The 15,497-nt window shown below is 47.6% G+C and overlaps 1 protein-coding gene and 1 long non-coding RNA gene across 13 annotated transcripts in view; one reads left to right on the forward strand and one right to left on the reverse strand.

Moving 5' to 3' along the window:
• The window catches only part of LOC113998547, a 63,745-nt gene extending 56,952 nt beyond the window's left edge, over positions 1 to 6,793 (forward strand). For 3 of the 4 annotated variants that reach the window (XR_005563737.1, XR_005563743.1, XR_005563749.1), the window contains one exon: positions 3,654 to 6,793. This is a non-coding gene — a long non-coding RNA (uncharacterized LOC113998547). The remainder of the gene's footprint in view (positions 1 to 3,653) is intronic. The other variant, XR_005563751.1, reaches the window with a different exon arrangement.
• Positions 1 to 8,031, reverse strand: part of LOC113998543 (spermatid perinuclear RNA binding protein) — a 59,269-nt gene extending 51,238 nt beyond the window's left edge. For 8 of the 9 annotated variants that reach the window (XR_005563602.1, XM_039381537.1, XM_027741387.2 and 5 more), the window contains exon 1: positions 7,594 to 7,633. The gene's annotated coding sequence lies outside the window, so the exon portion shown is untranslated. Of the gene's footprint in view, positions 1 to 7,593; positions 7,634 to 7,959 lie in introns of those variants that run through there. The other variant, XM_039381492.1, reaches the window with a different exon arrangement.
• Between the last annotated feature and the right edge of the window lie 7,466 nt (positions 8,032 to 15,497).

Here is a 15,497-nt window from a genome sequence, read left to right on the forward strand (position 1 = left end):
TCCCAGTTCTCCTGGACGCCCCATCCCCGTTACCCCTGTAGGCAGCACCGCATTTCAAGGCTGGTGCTGCTCTTTAAGGTCACCCAAATGGCACAGCTGATCACTTTAAAGGAACAGATTAAGTCTCTGTATGACTGAAGACTTGGACAGCATGACTGGGTAACCAAAGAAGCCCTAATCTGTTTGCCAAGTCCAATTATCCAGACATGGAATCAAGAGATCATGAAGCATTAGGACACTGAATAACTGCTCACCAAACAGCTTCAGCTCTCTGGAAAGATGACAATCATAAGAGTCTCTGACATGGAAAAGAGGTCCTTCAAAGCAGAGGTGGGGAGAAATCAGGCCTTGAGCATTTATGTTTTCCTCTCATTTCATGCTGAGCTAAACCAGCTAAAGAGCAAAGGGGAAGAGATTGGGATTGGAAGTAGAAGAGGAGTAGAAATCCATATGTTCTGAATCTGTATATCTGTGCATTTACAAATTCCAGCAGATACCTGAGATTACATCTGGGATCTCATTTCTCAGTTTAGCAAAGGTCTTTGAAGCAAATAAGATGAGCCCAAGCTCCTTCACTCCAGTGAAGGAGAGAGTCCAGGCAGCAGCTCCAATAGGTTCTCAGGTAGGATTTCAGCCTGGTTTACTTAAGGGAAAAAAAAATCTCCAGTTCTCACTGTACTTATTGTTCAGCAAAGCAACTGCAGAAGCCAAGAACTGAGGCCATACAAATTCTTCTTTCTCTTTGTTTCTCTTTCAGGGTGAGGAGTTACATAATAAGTAACATTCATCTAAAGTGTTGCCCATTAGCAGAAGACCCCACCTAAGCACATCTTTCCTGTCTTTATATACAAAGAAAAATTAGCCAGTCAGGTTTCTGGAATCCAGTGTAAAGTACAGCCCAACCTGAAATGTCTCTTTCTAATTTACTCTAAATTAGTCCAGGTGTGGCCCTGGGGTGCACAACTGCCACAATATACGGTGTTATGGGGCTAAACACTTCCCACATTTTCATGGGTACCTTCTGTTCCTCAGTTTTCTCTACAAGCACGTTATAGTCTTCCATATTGTGCTTTATGGATTCCTTGCAATCCCTTCAAATGGCCTGCTTGGAGATCCATGTTCTCTCCTTGTCCTGTCACACCACAGCTTTCCAGTGGCTGTGTGTATTCTCTGGTATTTCACTCCCTGAAGTCACAGGCTGTGCACCTACAGCTGCCCTTTCTATTCCAGAGTCCTTTCCATATCCCCAAATTGTCACCTTAGACATACAGCAATCAGGCAGAGCAGAGAAGGAAAAGTAGAAAGGCACTAAGTGCATGGAGGGTCAGGGAGCAAACTACAGCCCCCAGATGCAGAGAAAAAGAGCAAGTTGCCATATGCAAAGAGCTGCCCCTTCAGCACAAATTTATCAAAAAACAGGAATAAATGACTGATTTTTCTACTTCAAACTGGAAAATGGATGTCTTCACCCAGACTGAGCATCAGTCACACACCTACCAGAACATCACAGAGCCTCCTCGGCTGGAAAAACCAGCCAGGCAGGTTGGGCCACGGCCACCTCTCCCCACGTGGCCAGAGAATTAACACATAAACAGCTGTTCTGTGCATTCAACTTCAAAACTGATCAGATGTTAACACACAGTTACTCAGCAGATCCACTGATAACGTGTCAGTTGTTGTGCTTAATGAAAACCTGCACAGCCCAGTCCATGGATCCAACCCACACCAGGTGATCACGCTGCTGCTCTGTCAGAAACACAGCACCAGCTGACACTGAGAGCCATGGGGCAGGCACCTCAAATGCTCCTGATTTTCTTTTTTAATATGAGCTGTAACTGGTTTTTTGAATGGGCCTATTTGTACTGTCCTAACCATAGGCTTTCACCCAGTCTCCAGGTGATGTGTTTGGTCCCTGTCTTGCTAAGCAGGCTGTAAAAAGACCTTTTAAATCAAACACCTCCTTTAGTCAGGCATATGCCAGCTGGCAAGCTTAAAACATCCCCTACTTCAATAATATTAGACAATGAAATTCAGTGGAGTGCAGCATGGTGGCTCGTTTCCTTGATGACTCTGGTACACACTCTTTATGGAGAGAGATCATGTTTATGGAAAGGGTTAAATTGGTAACAGTGGCTGCTGCACCATAACAAAAAACAAAGCCTGCAGTAAGTAATGAAAATTTTTATGCTTCCTCCATGACTTACCACAATCCACTGTTACAGGAGCCCTTTCAAATACAGACTGAAAAAGGTGAATTGGTTCCACAGTACCACTGGAACCAGGTGAAGCCATTTCTTGGCAAACTCTCACTGGAAGCACTCGGAGCGCTGGATGCCCAGGAAGACCCTACTGGCAGTCTCAGCCCCCTCAGCCTGTGCAGGGCCAGTTTTGGCACAGCCTATTTGTGGCCTCCCACACACCTGGGGGCTCTTGGTGCCTTTCCAGAAGGCAGGTGCTGCCAGCTGAGAACTGGGATTAGGGAAGATTTTGTTTGGGGTCATTCTCAACCCAGGCCAATAGCTCAGGAGAAACATCTCCCCATGGAACATCATCCCTGTGTCTCAGGGAACACTAAAGACTCCTGAGGGCCCAACACTTGAGACGCTGTGCCAGCACTCCAGGCTGCTGTGTGACAAGTCAAGGAATGTGTTCAGTGAAAGTGTCTCCCCTCCCAAGAATCAGAGGGAAAAGAGAGAAGGAAAGGCCCTAAACTCAACCTGCCCTTTTCTGCTCCTACTGGGGGGCAATTTCTGTGAGGCAGCACCAGTTTCTCACCATTGAATTAATTTACTGCCAAGCCAAGTGCCAAGTTCTGCCTCAATCACTATTTCACTTCAGAGTTTAAGGTCTAAAATCTTAATCAGCTCTGGTTTATAATATTTCTTCAAGTTCTGTGACATCTCGTGGCTACCCACGAGAAAGAATGTTCTTCCCAACCAGATATTCAAACATTTAATCTTTCAATACAGTCAAAGTAAATGCACAAAAAGAACAAGAAGCAGCAAAATTTAATTTACTGGGATAGCCATACATACCCCAAGTTTATTTTCTTTTTCAGCATACAATTAAGAGTAATTTAATTCCCCTACGTAGGCATTACATGAAAGAGAAACATTACTGTGAGAAGAGCTCAGTACTATTGGTACACAAACCTTACGACAGATAAATTAGACCTTAGGAAAACAGCATATAATTTACATTTTGTTATGTCAATCACCAGCAGCATCTTAAGGCTCTTAAACACCATGCCAAACCACAACATAAGGGAACTAATGTAAATCAACCCATGTGGCAGGATCACTTCAGTTTCCACAATCCAAGAGATCCCCTAAAATGGATTTCATCAGATTATTCCTCTTCAACATCCATTTACACCTTTAATTTGCCAGCACGTTACGACAGTATTTTACTCCAAGAGCTACGAAGTTGTGCATAGTTCTAGAAAAACCAACAGTGTAAAACAAGGACATGAATTAATCCCTGGCCTTCCCTAGAGAAGCCAATGGGCAAATGTGCAGGTGGCCCAGAAAATCCCCCCTTGGATTAGTCCCAGAGATCTTGGGTTCAGCAGAGGGACAGAAAAGGACTGTGCTTTACATCCCTTCCCCAAGAGCAGAACAAATGACATACCCCGGGTTTGTTCTCCCCCACAGCACCTCGGCCACAGTCCAGCTCTGCCCGGGAAATGTCAGGATGGGCTTTGCAAAGGAGAACTGTGAGCAAGGCAACAGCCCAACACAGCCCGAGGATTCTCTGTCCTCTCCCATTCCATGGTGGTTTACAGGGAGACCACCGGGAACAGAAGGTAATTTAGCTACGGAATAAAGCCCAAAAATCCAAAGAGCAACATGTTTACTCACTCCTATAATTCATAAGGATTCCTGTGCAGGTTTTTTGTTAAGGGACATGAATTGAGGTTTTCAGAGAAGTTCAGTGGGAACACTGTCCCTCTGTGAGCTGGAACAGACACGAACTGGGACTGTTCTCTGTCATCAGTGCTCCGTGAAAAACTTGCACATAAGAAGGAAAAACTACACAAGTGCCAAGAAGGGCAGAAGTACAACTGAAAAAATATTGTCTCTGGCCTTGTAGCTTGTATCAATTATTGCTTTTAACAAAAGATTATCAGCAAATATCAGGTAGGGCAGCTCAGGCTTCTGCTTCCTTAAACATCAAGTACAAAGTTTCTGTTTATCAAATCACGCTGCAAGTGCAACAAACGTACTCAAACTCTGCTTTCCACAGAAAGGTTCGAGACTTAAATTTTTCTGCTCTTTCAATCTGTATCAGTTTTTCCTGTTGCTTTAAACGGGAATTTTCCTTTTGGTTTCATCCCTGCAGCACACTCAGCAGCAGTGCAGTCTTCACTTGCCAACACTGCTGGGTTACAGCAAATCCAGGACACTACAGCAGCCAAGTGCTCCTCATGTGGGTGTTGTTAGCTCAGTCCTCCCTCCCCCAACCCCATAAAATGAGGTACAGACCCCAAAATGCCATGCTGAGCTCTGCTGTTGGCATGGGGAGAGACACTGTAAATCCAGGCTCCCCAGGAGCTGGAAGGGAGCCCAGGGAGGTGCTGACTGACCCTCAGCCACCAAAACCTCCCAGGTACCTCTCCCTCACCTGCCCCCCGTGCTTCCCCTCACCCAGCCCACTCTATAAAATACACCAACTGCCACAGTTCTACTGTTCCCATATTCACACTTACACACCTTGGCCCCTTGTAGGTGTCTGTGCATCACCCCAACCCAGGACAAACTCCTGTTCTCTGTATTAATACTCAAACATGCTCACCGGGGCTTTTTACACACTCAGAAGCTTGTTATCCAGCCAGAGCCTTTCCCTCTCCCCTCTTTCCAGCCATGGAGCTTCAAAGAGCTCTATTTACATGCCAAGTTACAAAGTTCAGCTGCTTCCAAAGCAACGTGGAAAAACTGCAGCTTTTATGATTCTACAGTGAGGTTTTTCACAACATGAAGCAGCTCCTTTGACTAGTTTTTTTAAATTTTTTTTTTTATTTCCAAACAAGATTTCACAGTTCAAACCCCCCAAAAAATCTCAGTCCACCCACAGGCCTTTGAGGGCCTTCAAAAGAGAGCTCTGTGACCTCAAGCATCATGTACTGAATGAACATCCATGGAAAAGCTGCTTACAGGTCAGAAACAAGGGTCACCAAAATCCCCATATCCACTGGAGTTTAAACTGTTTCTCTCATGTTTAGGCCTGGCACAGCCTTATGCCATCTGCTGTTGTACCTTTCCATTTGCTTACTTCGTTCTCTTGCTTCTGAACCTCTGGTGTGGAATCAGTCACGTCTGAAATTCTGTCAGGACAAACCACAGGGCTGGATTTGGTCACTTCTTCTGCACCATTCCTAAGAGTTACCCCTGGGGCTCCTCCAGCCCCCAACACAAGTATTTCTAGATGGAATCTTTCTCCACTTCCCCAAGGCATTAAGTCCTAGATTTCCACCCCGTATTTAGCCTGTCAACCACATGGAGCAAGAACTGGCACTTCATCAGCATCACCTTAGTGCAGAGATGTCAATATTGCCAATAGTTCAGCAATAACAACTAGGCTGGATGAACAGCCCAAGCAAATAAAACTCCTTTATAAAATCAGGACTAACAAAATCAGCAAGCCTAAGGATTCTGTTTGAACTAGAAATGCCAAAGCAGCACCAGACTGGCACCATCCGTGATGGGATTCTGAGAAACAGCGAACTGAAAGCATCAAACCCTCACTGTTAGCAATCCTTATCCCCTCTTCTCCACAGCTCTCCCTTCATTCTACACCAACGTGAAGCAAAGGAAACCGATTGGAAAGTTTCAGAAGAAAATGCTACATGCCAAGAACTTCCAGAGGCAAGTCCAACTTCCTAAAAATGACCAGGAATTTAGTAGGAGCTACAGCCAGCCCCTGTCTGCTGACATGGATTTCTCCTTCCTCTCTGCACTGGCAGGAAATAACACACCCAGCTTTTCCACCTTTCTGATGGCCCATTGAAGAGGTGGCTGTTTAAATTCTTGGAAAACACTTTTGTGAGACACAGCCTTGTGCACGGGCAGGAATAGAGCAATGCAGCCTCTCCAGAGACACCACCAGGCCTTCCTCCCTTCCCATTCCAAAAGTTTTTATGGCCTCCCCTCCAAGTACAGACAGAACTGCTCCATCCTCCTTCCTTCCTTCCTTCCTTCCTCTCTGCCTCCAGTGCTGCTTCCTTTGGGTCTCAGAAATGGTTACCATGTCTTTAAAAATCAAAGAAAACCAGACCAAGGTTTGCAAACAGTCCTTCCTTCTCCGTTCTTTCTAAGGATGTTCGAAAGTATTGTGCATGAATGGAAGAAACTATTTTCATTTTCTGTCTTTACCCTACAAGGCCAGGCTTCAAATGCTTGTTAGAACACCCAGCTATTTTAAATTAAGTTAAATAGCCCAGCTATTTTAATTAACGTACAGTTTCACAGACATTTTTTGGAACTGGAGATCTGAAATACCTGCTGTTCCTGACAAGAATCCCCACTTAAGTCTGTCTCTGCTTTAACCACACTTAGCATTTATGAGTTTCCAGGACAAAGTATGATAAAACTTCTAAAAACTGTTAATGAACTATAGGACACAGATAAAGGAAAAAAATAATTCAGACACATCCAGGACCCCCATGTTACAAATTTTCTCTTCTGCCATGCCCTGTGCAGGAGCTGTTTGGAATGTTCGCTCTCTTCTTTCTGTAAATCATATGGCACCATTTTCAGAGCCATGTAAATAAATAATAAGACATTTAGCCAGATAATGCATGTTTCTACTTTGACTCAAAACTCAAGTTCTGCTCTGCTCAGTAACCCGCGTGTCACTTCCTGGACATCCCTTTCACACTCTCACTTCCAGAAAAAAATAGCGGGTTAATGATTACCAAACCCCAGTGCACGGCGAACGCGGAATGAACGAGGAAAAAACCCCAAACAAACCATGAACCAAAACACAGCCGGGTGTCCCCAACGCCGGGAGCCCGGGAGGGATGCTCCGACCGCGGGAGTGCCGGAGCATCCCCGTCCCACCACACCTGGGGCCGGCGGGACCGCCCGGGGACAGCGCCCGGGGACAGCGCCCCGGCCCCGCCGCCGCCCGCGCGCCCCTGCACAGGTAACGCGCCCGGCACAGGTAACACCCCCCCCAGCTAACGCGCCCCTGCACAGGTGACAACCCCCCCCTCCCCAGGTAACGCGCCCCTGCACGGGTAACGCGCCCGGCACAGGTAGCGCGCCCCGCACACAGGTGCGCGCCCCTGGACAGGTAACGCGCCCCGCACAGGTAACCCGCCCCGTACAGGTAACCCCCCCCGCACCGGTAACGCGCCCGCCGCCGGCGGAGGGGCCGCCCGCGCCCGGGGCCGCCGAGCCCTCGCCCCTCCGCCGCCCCCGCGCGCGGCCCCGCGCAGCCCCCCCGGCCCCCCCGCGCGCAGCAGCGCCCCCCGCTCCCGCGCCGCGTCCTGCCCTTGCCCGCTGCCCGCAGTGCCCGGTGCAGTGGGAGGAGCGGTACCCGGGCACGGCCGCCCCGCCGCCCCGACCCCTCCCCGCCGTCCGCCCGCCTCACCCCGCTCGGCGGCGGCCCCGGCGCTGCCCCCCGGCCCCGGCGCGGCCCCGTCCCGGCTGCGCGGCCCCGTCCGGCTCCTCCGGCTCCGCAGCGCCGAGCGGGGCTGCGCACGTGACCGCGCCCCGCGCCCCCATAGGCTGCGGCTGCCGGGCAACGGCGCCCGCCCCTTCCCTGCACCTGAGCGCGCCCTGCGCCGCCGGCGTACGGGCCGCGCCAACTGCGCCAACGGCGCAGCGCCCGCCCGCGGCCCGCCCGGCCCCGCGACGCTGCCGTAGGGCGGCCCGGCCCGGCCCGCGGCCCCCGCGCCCGCCGCTCCCCCCCGCGCTCCCGCCCCCGCCGCGGCCCCGAGCGCTCCGCGGGCCCCACCTGGGAGCGCCGCTTGCGCAGAGCCCCCGGAGAGGTCGGTGTGTGTTACGGACTCTCCGTAGTGTCGTCAGCGCGGCCGCCGCACCTGAGGGCGCCCGCTGCGCAAACGGCGTAGCGCGAGCGTGGCGGGCGCTGGGAGCGCAGGGAGAGGGCGGGCAGGTGTGTGAGGGCAGGGCCGGCTGCGGGCGGCTCCGGGCGGCGGCACCGGCTCGGCCGTGGGTGCCCACAGCGCCGGCTGTCCCGGGCCCGGCGGCTGGGGGGCCCGGCGGCTGAGGGGGCCCGGGCTGGGCCGGGGGCAGCGCCCGGGGGAGGGGGCCGGGGTGAGGGGGGCAGGGCCGCGGCCCCTCACACCGCGCTCGGCCTCGGTGGGTTTCGCATCCCGCCGTCGAACCCAAAGCACAGAAGGAGCGAGTTCCCGAGCTGAGCCCAGGAACAGCGTTTCCATGTGGGCGGTTGTGCTCCGTGTGGAACCCTCAGCCATTGTCTGAGCTGGGTAAAATCGAGGCAGCTTTGGGGTGTACTCGGGCGGGTCGGGCTGCACAAGGGATGTGGGGTTCAATGATCTCCATCTTTCTCTTCTAGAAATCAAGACAGGTGGGTTCGAGAGAGCTTTCAGCTCCCTGGGATAATTCTTCCCAATCCCAGGACGTGGCTGTGGAGTTGAGGAGCTCCCAGCACTGGTGCCCATCAGGCTCCAGAGAAGCCCTGGCAAGGCAGAACCTTTAGGTATGAGGAGGAAGGGATGAGTCTGGTGTGTTATTTCGTCTTTGGGTGTGCATTCCCTAGAGCCTTTACAGAACTTCGTGTCCCTTCAACATTCCATGTGCTTCCACACTCAAATGGCCGATGCGTTCAAGCGAGTACTTGAGAATTTCTGCCAGGTTTCCCAGGTTAAGTGCCTTTTCAAACCCAGCTCTCACCGTTCAGGTGCGTGGCAGTCGTGTTTGGTATCACTTTTTACACCTTTCAAAACTGATTTTGCATAGGCTGTGAAGATGAAAGACTGCTGACTGGGGAGCTCTGTTCCAAAATAATCAGCACACAACGTGCTGTGTTGAAGCAGCCCGTGAGGGAACTTTGGCCAAAGGCTGTAGGATCAGGAGATTTGTGGTGCTGAAGTGAAACAGTAACTTTCATTCAAAAATGAAAGTGATTTCAGCATTAGAGTGGGAGGAAAAGCACGTGTGCATTAATAACTTTACATGCAGCATGAGGTCCAGCTCGTTCCAATTAAACTTATGTTTTGTGTACTCCTTTGCAAGGCTGTGGCTGAAGTGTCACCCTGGTTCTGAACAGTCAGAGTAACTCTGCCTTTGTAACAGACTTTTATCTCATCGTGTTTGAGGATTGAAAGGAGAAACAAATATGAGGAATATCAGTTACTGCTTTCATGTCTTGAACTGAGAAATTTCAAAGCAGCGAATGAGTTTAGCCAAAATCTCCTGTGTGACCTTAAAATACCAGTGTGGGCCTTGAAAAGAGACAGAAGATAATAGATAGAAATCAAGGACTTGTCCAAGGACTTCACATGAGAATGTTTTTGTTTGAAATTAGTTACAGGAAATAGAAACACAGCACAAATATAGCCCCCAGGAAGGCAGCTGAGAGAGATGGTGGGATGGGAAGGGGCAGCTGTGACATGAGTGGCTGTGCAGCACAGCTGGAAATGTAGTGAGGAGGGAAAACCTGCAAGAGATGGCACCTCAGGTAGTGAAGTTATGGCAGAGGTAAAAGAAAGATGTTTTCAGCTGTGGTCTGAGTGAAATCTTGAATTCTTCTGTTGAGTTCTCCCTTGGGCTAATGATTTGCCAAGGGCAAAAACACAGAGGAAAGGGGATTGATGGATTAATTTAGAATACAGGGGATTGAAAGAGCTTTGGCGCTGCAGTACAAGGATATAAATTTAACAAGGAAAAGAACATCTGAGGTTTGGAAAAAAGTTAACATCTGTCTTTAGGCTTCATGGAATAAAAAGGAAGAAAATTGAATTTATAACTCTAAGTATAGTCAATAAGAGATAGGGATTGAATTGTGCCAAAAGCACCATGAAATTAGAGACACCTTGATGAAAGTTCAAATAATTAACAATAATTGTGCTCTTTCTTGGTACAAAATACTGTTATAGAAAGAATTATTTTTTTGAATATATAACTATGGTGAAAATAATGTGTGTTTCCTACAGATTTTTTCACAGAGATAGTTGAGTCATTATCATGTATTCTTGAGTGTTACCTGCATCCCTTGGACAAATGGGGGAGTCCCAGAGGCTGGAGAGGTGTGAGTGTGGAAAGGGGATTCACAGTTAAATTCTGAATACTGCACAGTGCCTTGTCCTGTCTCTTCGTGTCTCCTTACTGGCTAGATCAGGTCAGGATGGTCTGATTTAAGCACTATAGAGTGTTTATAATGGAATAAAACAGATCTGAGATGTCAGTGTGGAGACCAGGAGTGGTGGCTGAAGACTATTATTTCACTGATGGTTACTGACACATTAAATGTAGAATTATTTTGTAAAACAGACTTCTTTTCCTGGACTGATTTTCCTGCTTGTAGACCTCATGCCAGATTGTGCTGTGTTTGATAGATGTGATAAAGAACTTTGATTACCAATATTAAATAAAAGGCAGAGAGGCAAGTCAGGAGCTGGTATAAATGACCAGCACATGAAAGCAGTTTTCCTGGGCACCAAATAACCCCCGAGAAGCAGGGGGACCCTTTCCAAATCTGTTGGCAGGTACCTTTTTAAGCTGGAGCGAGGCGGGCACTGCCTGCACAAGGGCAGCCCCTGGGGGGGCACCTTAGTACCACATTAAGGACTAAATGGCTGTTAGCGGTGGGAACGGGGAAACCGAAACCGAAGTGAGCAAGGATGAAATGCAGCCGATCACATTTCAAGTGGTTGGTATTGTTTACAGACAAGTGGGAATGCTCTCGTAGTGCCCGAGGGAAGAGGGATCTTTTCCTTGTGATAACTCAGAAATCTCTGTTTGAGACTCACCATTGTCCAGTGACCCAGTTCTTCACGGGTTTGGAATTCTGCCTTTAGACATGAGCTGAAGTTAATGGGATTTGTGCACAGATAGCTGAGGACAGACTTTGAATTGGAAAAAATAACTGTATGAGCATGTCTTTTAAAAATCTTTGTAGAAAAAGCTGGCTTTGCGTGGGAAATTAGTCTCATAAGCTTGACAAGGACTTAAAATGAACAAATAATTGGAGAATTTGTAGTGGAACTTACTTGACTTTGCATCGTTCCCAGGTGTTGGAATTTTCCTTGGATTGTGTGCATTTGATCCCAGCTGTTATTGGTTTCATTTCATTCTGCCTTCATTTCTGTTTGGCCCAGGGCTTCTAGATGGTTAATCTGTGGCATGATAGGGGAAAGAGTTTTATTCTGAAAAGTGCTTACAAGATATGTATTCACTTTTATTCTAAGGTGTATCTCGGGCATAGAATGAGAGAATCAAGTATCCAGTGTAGAGGGTACTTAAAGATCGAGAATTAGTGCTGCAAAACAAAAGCTGACCTGGGTAAATCTGGCAGTCACTTGTGTACATAACTTGTTACCAAGAGTTTTACACAGGGCTTGCTAATATCTGATACAATCCTGAATGATTGTTAGACTAGAGCAAAGGAGATAAAATGGTGCTAGAGGAAAATCAGACCCTAGGAGAGGAGGAATCACACCATGGAATGTCACACAGGGCTCTTCTGGCCCCAGAGGAGGCTCCATGGGGAAACATTTTGGAGATTTTTTTAACGATAGGGACGAGGATGAGCTTGAAAAGCAAGCAAAACTGGAACCAAGGAAATGGGAAATACTTTCAGGTTATGACTAATGCAATTATTAGAGAAGCTACAGCAGGCACCGTGGTGGATTTAGCTTCAAATAAGAACAGAAGTTATGCCATGTGTGATTGATTCCAGGTTGGGTTACAATTTAGAAGTGCAATTAGTGAGTCATCTGTTACTTTATATCAATTATTAAAATCAACAAAGGTCTAGGTTAAAAAAGAGAGTGCATGCCTCAATATGTGCTGCTCTACTTGTTAATTTTCTGATTTCCCTTCTTTGTTTGATGTGTCTCAGCTGTGCAGAGCCGTGGCACAGAGTGTTCCTTCAGCCAGCCCGTGAATTGCTGTAGGGTGAGGCAGCCCTCACCTCACAGCCATCCCACACTGGCTTGGTTTGGGCAGAGCCAGCCCAAGGGCAGCTGTCTGGAGTGAGCCTGCAGGTCAGCAGTGCCTGAACCCTTTGTGAACACGGGGGCTTTAATCCCATTTTTGTAGCTTCTGTTCAGGGCACAGTGAGACACAGCTGAGCTCTCGTGCAGACTGTGCTGCCCTCAGTGCACTGCTTGTGTTCTCACCCCGTCCCACAGCTGCTGAACGAGGAAAACTTTTCTTCTGGTGGCCATGACAAAACTCAGAGCAGGAGGCACAGCTCTGAGGGACAGTACCAGGCTCCATGGGGGTACTGACACAGTAGGAAGGCCTGGCAACAAGTAATATTGCCACCTTCAGGGAGCATTGAGTTACAGTTTCTAGTGAAGGTGAGGCCCCAGGTGGTCCTGGGGAGTCTCCTGGTCTGTAACATGGTATAACGGGACATATCAACATGGGGGGTCGATACATCATCTGGATGCAGCACTGCTCTTGTGAACGGAAGTGCTTTTGCCTGTTGTGCCCCTGGGAATGGAGGACTGCAGCCGGTTGAGGGCATCTCTGCTGGGCAGGCTGTGCCAGGAGAAGGGGCAGGAAGGAGGTTCTGGGGCTGTGCTGCCCCTGAGCACGGGGGGTGGCAGTGTCATGGGCAGCATGTTCCACATTGCAGTTCGATGGCATGGATTGCAAAGATGAGCGTGGTCTGGAGACCCTCTGGACTGTGTGAACAGACATCCAAAGCTGCACTGAACTTCACAGAAGTTCACTGTTTTCAGCCTTTATACTTTCTAATTCGCATTTGAGATGTGATTCTGGGAGTGCTTAACCCTCCTGGTGGCTGTGGTTGGTGTGGTTTGCACTTACATGTCACTGGACATGCTGAACCAATCTGCAAATCAGCTGTTTTCCCATCTGGGGGTAGGATATGTTACATGTTCATCTCATATCAATATAAGATCTCATATCAATATGAGATAAGTATTTTCGTTTATATCAGTGGCAAGTAGATAAATATTTGGGTCAATATGTATGTCCTTTCTAGAAAAACAGTGATACAGCTGTCAGGGTTACTGGTTTAGGGAAGAGCCTGATTGGACCAGATAAGGGATGACAGGAGTTTACTGCAGGTCCTTAGACAGATGTGTTAGGGTGGGTTTTTTTCCTTTGAAGTTTAGGATTGAAAAATAGCCATCATTCCAAAGTAGAAACAACTTGGGTGGCCTTTTTATCACTAATAGGCAGAGCAACTAGGCAGGACTGTGACTGCACTGAAAAGAGGCTCTGTCACACGAGAGGTTTTCCAGGTCAAGATTAAAAGCAAAACAGTTTTCATCACATGAGCCTTTGTACTGCACCCATATTTTCTAAATGCTTTTGGCTTATCTTTAATGTTTATGCTGCTATCAAAAATAAACCCAGCTTCTCTCTCCACGGGTGTTGTATTTAGCATCAACAGTGAATAGGCTTTTTCATTCCTAAATGCTAATTTTCTTTCTGTTTTCAATCTGTTTCTGGTACAAAAAGTTTTTGTTTTCAGTGGTTTTGGTTCCTTCCCTCTTTGGTTTTTGAACTGTATGATTTCTCCTTCCCATACCTTTTTCTGTCTAGGCAATCAGTATTTTTTTGATGGAAGCAGTGGCTGAGTGTCAATCGATGACCCTTAGGCCTAGAACTTGAATCACAGTTTGTTTGAGTGCAGCTGGCAGTACAGTCATAATAATTTAAAAACCTTTACCAAGACTAATTTTCATCAGCAGACAGTGGAGAACTCTTGGGAACAATTGTAATTGTCTTGCTTTGAACTGTGGTCAGAAATCTGGTCTAAAAGTATTGCTATGAAGAGAATTTTGGTTATAATGAAGTAGTTTTGTAACTTCATCAGAAACCTTGTGACACACAGCCAGAATTCAATGGCACTTGGAAAACGCTCCCAAGCTGTACCCTTGGGATCAAACACTGCCCTTGCTGAAGCTGGTGAGGTGTTTCCTGAATGCAGTGGTGCCCAAAACCAGCAGTTCTGCCTCCTGCTTTGGTGTTCAGCCTTTCTATCAGTTAACTTAAATAAATGTAAAAATTCTATTAGATGCAAATGTTCAGAGTTATGACTTTTTATTTATCCTGCTTGCTCTTTGATGACTGAAATTATTTCAGCTCATCTGATTACTTATTTAAGGACTATTGATCCCTGAGTTTTTTTCTGGGAGTCCTTATGGGGTAGTGTGTCTCACAAACAGCATTTTAGGTGCCTGCAAATTCAGGCAAGCAGACAGGCTGCTGTAGCGTTGTAGTAACCAGGCAGGTGGCTTATTTTAGGCTAAGTTCTATGTGAAATATTTATGCACTCATTTAAATACTGAAGAGCTGGAGTTCATGCAGCCCAGCACAGCTCTATGTCAGTCAGCAGTTGTGTCTCCTTGGTGGACAGCCCCACAACTGAGTTCTGAGGGCATTCAGCACTCAGGGCCCTTAGCTGGGGAGCCTGGAAGTGCAGGCACTGGGGCTGCAGTCCCCTGTCACTGTGGTTTGGGGTGGAACACAGTCACGTCTCAAAATTCTTCTGTGGTTCATCCTATGGAATGGGGGGTGCTGGGGGTTTCCTGAGGGTTTATAGAGCTTGCTTCATAATTTATATGTTTGAAGCCAGCATGTATTTGTTGTGGGTATCATTTGTGTAACAAGGTTTTCTTATGTGCAACATTAAAGTATTTTTAAATCATTGGAAAATTTAAAATGTGCAAGTCAAAGGCAAAAGGAGATGTTCCAGTTTCCTGTCAGTTCTGCTGCATTGTGCATCTTGCATTAGTACCCAACCTGTGTTAGCACTCCTGCTGGATAACAATCTTCCAGGGTTATGCTGCTCCTTCCCTGAAGCACAGCTGCTCTTCCCAGGGGACAGGCACAATGCAGGCAAAGCTGCTCCTCTGTTCTCTGCTCACTAATTGATCTCTGGCTTGGCCACTTCCAGCAAGGTCACAGAATTGGCAGCTACAAAAAACACTGTTCTGTGGAAAATTTAAAGGGGAAGAGTAGAAGTACCCAGGATGGGATGGTTTGGGTTTTTTTTTTAATTCATAAACATTTTAATTTGTTGAATCTTCTGTCTTGCTTCTGCAGAGGTCTGAAACCTGGAAAGGACTGACACCAGAAGATTGTCCATCGTGACCTGTTCCTGCAATTTGTGAGTTGTGCCTATCCTGGAAATTGCTCTTTTCTCACTTTGTAATTCTACTTCTGTTTTCACTAGAACAGGGCATGAGTATTCTTATTAAGATCTTGTAAAGGGAAAATGATTTCTAGGCAAGAATAGCGTGATCTCCTCAGATTTCTTTCTTTGCAGAAGATTTGCCATGCTGGCCTTGAAAGGCATCCATGTGG

The sequence above is a fragment of the Pipra filicauda genome, unplaced genomic scaffold (assembly GCF_003945595.2).
Source record: "Pipra filicauda isolate LSUMZ 115617 unplaced genomic scaffold, ASM394559v2 scaffold100_size2392355_pilon, whole genome shotgun sequence".
NCBI lineage: Eukaryota > Metazoa > Chordata > Aves > Passeriformes > Pipridae > Pipra > Pipra filicauda.